This window comes from Larimichthys crocea, chromosome XVII (genome assembly GCF_000972845.2).
Source record: "Larimichthys crocea isolate SSNF chromosome XVII, L_crocea_2.0, whole genome shotgun sequence".
Lineage (NCBI taxonomy): Eukaryota > Metazoa > Chordata > Actinopteri > Sciaenidae > Larimichthys > Larimichthys crocea.
The window spans coordinates 21,469,458-21,476,204 of record NC_040027.1 but is presented as its reverse complement, the minus strand read 5'-3'; the positions used below and the strand labels follow the sequence as shown (position 1 = coordinate 21,476,204).

At 36.3% G+C, this 6,747-nt stretch overlaps 1 long non-coding RNA gene across 1 annotated transcript; it reads left to right on the top strand.

The window, feature by feature from the left end:
• The first annotated feature begins 405 nt into the window (after window positions 1–405).
• Window positions 406–5,905, top strand: LOC113748044 (uncharacterized). Its single transcript, XR_003464083.1, has 3 exons — window positions 406–527; window positions 5,550–5,611; window positions 5,747–5,905. It is a non-coding gene; the product is annotated as an uncharacterized LOC113748044 (long non-coding RNA).
• The last annotated feature ends 842 nt before the right edge of the window (window positions 5,906–6,747 follow it).

Sequence of the window (6,747 nt, the reverse complement as noted above, 5' to 3'; positions counted from 1 at the left end):
TGTTTTCGTTCACAATGCCACTTTAGACTTTGGATATGTTAATACTGCTTTTCTTTGATCCTATCAAGTTAAAAACTTTACTGACAAAACAATAGTTTGTAGCTTTCAGTCATGTCACCTGAGCTTTCTAAGCAGACCGTTTTGCTCAGAAGAATATAATTTTGAATATCTATGTTTCCATGACAACTCATTCTCCTGGTGAAGATCATGTGATATCATTGAAAGCTCGACGGGTACTAAACGGACCTTGAGGTGAGATTATTTTGGCAACTGTTGGTTGCTATCCAAGGTCAAGGACAATCACTAAAGTATTGGCATAATGTGTCAAACAATTACTGTTATTCCATTCTTATATGTAGATCGTAGCATTTCAGTTTTATTCTTCTCTGCAACCAGGAGCTGGAAGATATGACCTGAAACAATGACATTCTTTTGTCCCAGATGACATGCCGTTCCAGACTATGTTTACTGCTGGGAGAGTCATGACAACAAGTTTCCAAGATCGCTGAAATGCAGCACAAGAGCAGGTATGTGGTAAAGACAATGTCAGTGCCAGGCTGCGTGTATGGTTTACATGTATGATGGGTCTCATATGTTGATATAGCAACATACAGTATAGTCATGTATTATACCTTTTCAATATTGTATGTAACTGTATGCATACATTTGCATTTATCTTTCGTTGCTATGCTATAATTTGACTTTCTAGATACGGTGAGGACTTTTAGAGCCTTCTGTTGTGATACTATCATCAAATAACAGTGTTGAAGGATGATTGTGGTGATTGAAGTTGTGAAGAAGTGAAGAAAAAAACAGCAGGACTGCTCAGTTTGAATTCTTAACAGTTACAATTTACTATAAACGTAACAACAAAAAAACATTCAGCTCAAACTGACAAACGACACCTTTCTTGCAGCAAAATCCCTCTTCCATGAGAAAGAACAATATATTATTTTAAGTATGTTGGTAATTAAACACTTTTGAGACACAAACATGAAGTTGCACTTATTGCTTTCTGAAATGATTGAAGTAATGAAGATATTTTCCATTTTTATTTTACTGGGGAGCTTCCTAATGTGAAAATATTTATTTCTGTGAATGCAAATCTCATGGCAGTGAATAGATAACATATTAATATATGAAGCACACTGCTGTGCAACTTTTATTTGACAAAATATGGCAGTAAACCAGTCATGTCAAAAGATCCGTTTCTTAGAATTTATCCTCCATGCTTGCAATTAATATAATTTTGGAGTTTTTCTCCCCGAGGCATTTCAGAAAGGCCCGAATTTCCTTTCAGATGCTAAATAATCCACAAAATGCAATTAAAAGCATTATTATCTAATTCATCTTGGTGTCCTTGTACTGTCCTTTGGGACAAACATCACCCAGCTTTAACTCTAATTTGTTTAAAACAAAAAAACAATGTTGAGAAATTCACTCAGCAGTGTCACCTTATCAAAGAGAACATACTATATAGTAATATGGTGTTATAGAAGCAGAGAGACCAGGAGGTTGTCATCCAAGTGTTTTACACACACAAGAAACCTCAGGTCCAATCCATCCCATACAGTACATGTCCACCCATGGTAAGCCCCATTAATTTCCTCATTACACTCTCTCTCACACACACATTACGAAACAGAAATAGGGTCACATGTCTCCACCCTCTCTCTCAGTTGTTGGATTATTAAAGACTGTTCTTGTGCTACTAAATCAATTGGAGCGACTTTTAAAGATGAATTGCTTTAGTGAGATGATTTGTGAGCGGAGCAGTTGTGTGTGGTAAAGGAAAATTTAATTAATAGTCTATGTGTCACTATTTGGAGTCAAAAACACGTTTAGTAGTCATATGGTTTGGGTCAGATACGGTAAGGTTGAAAACAGCACACTGGAAATTGTAAAGTTCAAGTTAGTTAGCTGCTACATGTAACTTCTCGACCTCTCATCATGCTTAGTTGGTCAATTTTCAGTTGTTTAATAAAATAAAAGGCCACTATATATTTTGCTGTATGAGTGTTTGTCTCATCAGTTGTTACTGCTGTTTGTGCTTACGAGGTAGTCAGTGTAACCTTCACAGTGACCTCCCATAAAATGATATACAATCATTGACTTTATAATCCTGTCCAAGTTCAGACCTTCCCTTGAGAGTTAAAAACAAAACTCATAGACCCAAAACTTCATTATTTACCATTTGTCAATATTAGACTGATAGAACAAAGGTTCAGAGACAGGACTAATGATGTGGAAAAGGTGTCAAGGGTTCCTTCTCAGGACAGCTTTTCTTTCACTCATAGCAACATTGCACATCTGTCATGTATCAATGCCATGCACCTAGCAAATTAGCTTTCATTAACCTAGTTAAGATATTATTTCATTTCAGATTTGTATTCCTTACTCATATGATAATGTGGTCTTTAAATGCATATCCAATTTAAAAATATTTTACTCTATGTAAGTGCTGTATCTATGTGCAAAATACCAGTTACAACACAAATATTTGGTGAGATTTAGAAAAAACAACTGCTGTCATGGACAACCTACAGGGAAAGAAAAAAATGCATAGACACAGACACACATAAGTGAAATTATTCATTTTAGAGTGCAGTATATGGATCTTGTAGTTTAATAGGTCTATGGCGAAATTGAAAGACATGCTTGCATATTAGACTATAAGTTGCACCAAATAGAAATGTGTTTTTATTTACCAATATACATAAATTGAAAAAGATCAGTTTACTACTATATTATTTTATATTTGCTGACCAACTAATCAATCACTAAGTTGAAGATGTGCTTCAAAAAGCATTCATTATATGCCACAGTATCCTGGTCTTTTTCAGAAGCTCACATACACTGTCTTTTTAAAATACAAAACTATGAAGAAGGCACTCTAAATCACCGGCTCATAACTAGAGAACTAGTGTACTTGTTAATGTGGAGTTCATCAGCATAGAAATGAATTGTGTCTCAGTTTCGATGGGATATTTCACTCACATAGGCTCACATTCACAGCTGGCAGATGCAGTAGCTATTAGCTGTTAAGTCTCCTGGAAAATTCACATTTTCTCAAGAGAATCTTGACATTCAAGCCGCTGATGAAAACCACATCCCAACTGTATCATTATGTCACCCACTCTCACAGTCTTTGCCAGCTGTGTGGTGTCATAGTCAAAACAATCCTGTGCTGACCCCTCACACAGAACATCTGGCTGCTGTTCTGACAAATTGACACTGGAGACATGAACATGCAAGTAAGCATGTGTTCATCACATCGACATATGGTATCCCAACAATTATATGCACCATCAATTCTGGAAATTATTTGTAGTCAGAATATTTTTAGAACAACATTTATGTGCCGTGTGATGTATCAACACAATTTAACAGTTATTTTGTCTACCACATTTATATCAATGAATGAAGGGCAAATAAGACAAACACCCCACTAAAATCTCTTTAAAAAATTGCAGGCGTGTTGTATTACACTACATTAACTTGAGTTTGGTATCAAAGTGAGTGCACATCATAGCCCTATTGAACATTTTTACTACCTGCCAGGTTCATTGTGAACTAATAGACCCATTTATCCATCCACAACAGCTTTAATATCTTTATCTCTTTAATATATACGAAAAATGTCTTTATAACATTTGGAAGCAATGCTATACAAGGCAGCTAGAAGTGCTGAATACTGATCAGTTAATTTAAATGTACTGTATTCTGTGCTTCTTTAACAATTGTATTAAAGTGTATTGTGGTAGATCAAAAAACAAAAAAAGGGATCACAAATCATAAACCATAGATAAAATATTCTGGGGTGCCCCTGTGGGTTAGCAGTTGAGAAGCTGACCATGAGCCACAGCATAGTTTGAATCTGGCCAGTGTCTCTTGTTGCAGTTTTGACGTGTCAACTATTGCACATAAACTGGAAAACATGTTTTAGCTATTTTTTTCTCACTTCAAATGTTTTTTGAAAAGCTGCTCAGGTGGGATCTGATGAATTGTGCCTTCATGCCTGAATACATTTTTTAGTTTGTGTGACTGGATACTGACCTCCTGTAATTTCAACATTTAACCTCATCTTGAGTAAACTAAACAAACAAAAAAACAAAACGTATTTCCGAACCTGATGTCAAAAATCAGAGCATCTATATCTGAAATATCACCATGCACCATTTTCACCTGCAAATTAACCATAATTAACAGAATCTCAAATTATATACTACATTCAGCTCCATTTTCTTTTTCATGGCTTCGCAGTGTCTCATTTGAGTCCACAGACACATCCTAAGACAATGACTGACAAGGTGAGCATAATCACTGCCAAGGTTGGGTGATTCAGCCAGGCTATTTCTGATAAATTAAATGAGATGGAGAAATGATGGGGCACCAGCCCAGCAATGCAGCAAAGAACCACTCTTTCTGTTTAGTCTATCTCTTTGCCTGTCTGTCTGTTTCTCTCTGAGTCCAGCCCTGTCACTATTGTGACAGGTGAGCAGAAGGAAAAACATAAGGTATACAGGTAGAGATATTTTTTGTCCTCGCTGTTTTCTAGAGGGAAAGTGACTCGCTCTCACTCTTTTGTACTTGTGTTTATTTTACTTTCTCTATTTCTTCTTCACTGACTCAAGCATCTAATCCTCCCCCTGTCAACTTTTGCCATGTATGATTTATTGAATAGAAAAAATGCACAAATTACAGTATGCGTGCTGTTCCTTTTGGAAAATGTCTAGTGTTAAAAATAGCAATATTTAAATGAGTCTACTCATTGTACATTGTATTGTCTGCACACCAGGTGACTCAGCATTGCGGGTGCTAATTTATATGCCACCAACATCTTATTCCACTATTGCACAGTCAGAAAATTAGATTGCTTCCTTGAGTAAACACATATGAATTACATGCTGATTAGCCATGTCTCTACCCGTCTGAAAACACCTAATTCATCAGTGACCAATTACTGGTGACCTTTAGTGACCTCTGCACTTGACATCAGAGCGATCTGTGGTGAGACGAGATTGCCCTTTGCCTCAGTGAAGTGAGACACTAGTTAAACCACTCAATCCACTGTGCAGCCTAAGTAAGTAAAATGTGAGTCTTAACAAATGAAAATCTACTTGAACCCACTACTCTATTTAATAGCTTACAGTCATACTCGTGTTGAATCAGTGTCGAGGATTAAAGTGAATGAGGCTGTTTTTCTGTTCTATATTCATTTAGTCTGTTTTTAGAGGATCAAATTGTGATTAACTTGTTTTGCTTCTTTGACTTAAAATGACTATGTTACATAACGGTCTGACAAAGCTGCAGAAACAGTAGCGCAGAAAGCTGCTGCAAAATGCAATAATAAAAGAAATCCTCATTGCACATGTTCCCTCTGGGTCTTAAGCCATCTTATTAAGTGTAGTGCATGTTTTAGGCCTGTGGAGGCCAGGACATGACGGATGATGGGTGTGTTGGCTATTTAATTTAGATACTAGATAATTTATTACCAATAATGAACGTAGTTGATAACAATGAATTTTGTTCTTTCGTTCTCTTCCTAGTTGTTTTAGTTTAATGTTGCATCAAAAGGGGAACGAATGAATGGCCTGAAAAAAGAAACAAGGTGAGCTCTGATTTTACTGCGTTTGTGCACCTGAACAAATTGTTCAAACAGCAGCCGACACTGAGATAAGTAGTACCTCCAGTGTTCAGTACCTCTGCCAGGCTGAATTAAATTTTATTTTTTATTATTATGCAGGTCCTGAGCCAATAGTGAGCTTGTTCAGCAAGGTACATCTGTGTATCAAAGGGATTCCCAGGGCAGGAGGTAACCATACAAAAGGAACACACAAGAGTTTTTCAGTGATTTTGTTCATTGAAAGTCATTTTTATAGTGATTAAATTATCTATTTAATACATGACTGTAGGCTAAAAGGGGTTTGTAAAAATGAATCAAGTGTGAGGGGAATCGTGCACTAGATTTCATATATATGAACCTATTGTTGAATAAACTGCCGCAAACCCAAATAGGATGTATGATCATTATCTTCACCATATATTACTACTTCCTACATCAGCACAGTCCAGTTACTCCAATAGTGCTAAACATTTCAGTCACAGCAGAGCGGCGCAGCACATATGAGTATGTTCAGGAAGTCATTGAAGATTAAAAATGAATGGCTATACTTAAGACTTGAGATGAAAGAAATATAATCTATATCTTTTAACTGTGGTGAAATATGGTTGGATACGAATCTTGAGTAGGAGTTGTTCTATTACCTTCCACTAATTTCTTTAACAAATCAAGGAACACGACTATTTTTTTCTGCATTGAACATCAGTGATTATTGAACTGTATGTCATCATCTGAGGGTGGGTTTTCTTTTAAACTAGTCTGAACTGATTTTGATAAAGAACAGTGCTGGGAAGATGTATCATTTCGAAATCCACAACTTTGATAAACTTGTGTCTTTCTGGATTATACAACATTACATCCTCTCACAGTAGGGGGTTAAGCCTCTTTGAGATTTGAATCAAATGTCCTTACTTTCCTTCTTTCCTTAAAAACTAAGAAATCAGTGATACATTTATCCCATTAATTCCATTGTGTTTAAAGTCAGAACCAAACTACTGACAAGTAATAGATCCAATCTTTGCCAGTATAGAAAAATGTGAGCCGGGAGTTGAGAAAATCACAGAGGTGCCACTGTCTTTAAAAGGAGCAATCACTACCTTACGTAACACTGGCAAGTCCGCTAT